This window comes from Papio anubis, chromosome 2 (genome assembly GCF_008728515.1).
Source record: "Papio anubis isolate 15944 chromosome 2, Panubis1.0, whole genome shotgun sequence".
Classification (NCBI taxonomy): domain Eukaryota; kingdom Metazoa; phylum Chordata; class Mammalia; order Primates; family Cercopithecidae; genus Papio; species Papio anubis.
In genome coordinates, this window is record NC_044977.1 from 6,086,596 (window position 1) to 6,087,619 (window position 1,024).

General features: G+C 45.3%; 1 pseudogene across 1 annotated transcript; it reads left to right on the plus strand.

Annotated features, from left to right (window-relative positions):
* The first annotated feature begins 235 nt into the window (after nt 1–235).
* LOC101026494 lies at nt 236–799 on the plus strand (annotated as a pseudogene). The gene has a single exon (XR_642148.4). The product of XR_642148.4 is annotated as a 40S ribosomal protein S10 pseudogene (transcript).
* The last annotated feature ends 225 nt before the right edge of the window (nt 800–1,024 follow it).

The following is a 1,024-nucleotide window of genomic DNA, read 5'->3' on the forward strand; positions in this document are numbered from 1 at the left end:
CTAACCGCTGGCAAAGGGTTATCATCTAATGTGGATTCAAACAAGGGATCTTGTTTACCATAATAGTTTATTTTACTTGTATTATTTTTAGTGGGAAAATGTAGGCCCCAGGTTGTGTTTGGCAGGTACCATTAGGAAGTAATTGGCTTTGACTAGTAAAATCTCATGAATTGTTGTGACTTTACTTTTGATTGAGTATAAGAAAGAGGCTGGCTTTCCAGCCCCGGCCCCGGACCCTGCAGCCGCCGAGATGTTGATGCCTAAGAAAAACCGGATTGCCATTTACGAACTCCTTTTTAAGGAGGGAGTCATGGTGGCCAAGAAGGATGTCCACATACTAAGCACCCGGAGCTGGCAGACAAGAATGTGCCCAACCTTCATGTCATGAAGGCCATGCAGTCTCTCAAGTCCCGAGGCTACGTGAAGGAACAGTTTGCCTGGAGACATTTCTACTGGTACCTTACCAATGAGGGTATCCAGTACCTCCGCGATTACCTTCATCTGCCCCCGGAGATTGTGCCTGCCACCCTACGCCGTAGCCGTCCAGAGACTGGCAGGCCTCGGCCTAAAGGTCTGGAGGGTGAGCGACCTGCGAGACTCACAAGAGGGGAAGCTGACAGAGATACCTACAGACGGAGTGCTGTGCCACCTGGTGCTGACAAGAAAGCCGAGGCTGGGGCTGGGTCAGCAACCGAATTCCAGTTTAGAGGCGGATTTGGTCGTGGATGTGGTCAGCCACCTCAGTAAAATTGAAGAGGATTATTTTGCATTGAATAAACTTACAGCCAAAAAAAAAAAAGAAAAAGAAAAAGAAAGAGGCTGGAATGATGGAATAATAAAAAGCTGAAGAGGTCTGATGCTTTGACGCATAATCTAATAGACACAAATGTAATTAAATAATACAGACAGTAACTTAGCAAAAAGAGGAAAATCGGAAGTCCCTCTTGAGCAGTGCTTATTAGGAATCACTGAAAACCCATGCTAGAAATACATAAACTGTTTCTCCGTAAAAATTTCCAAAAAC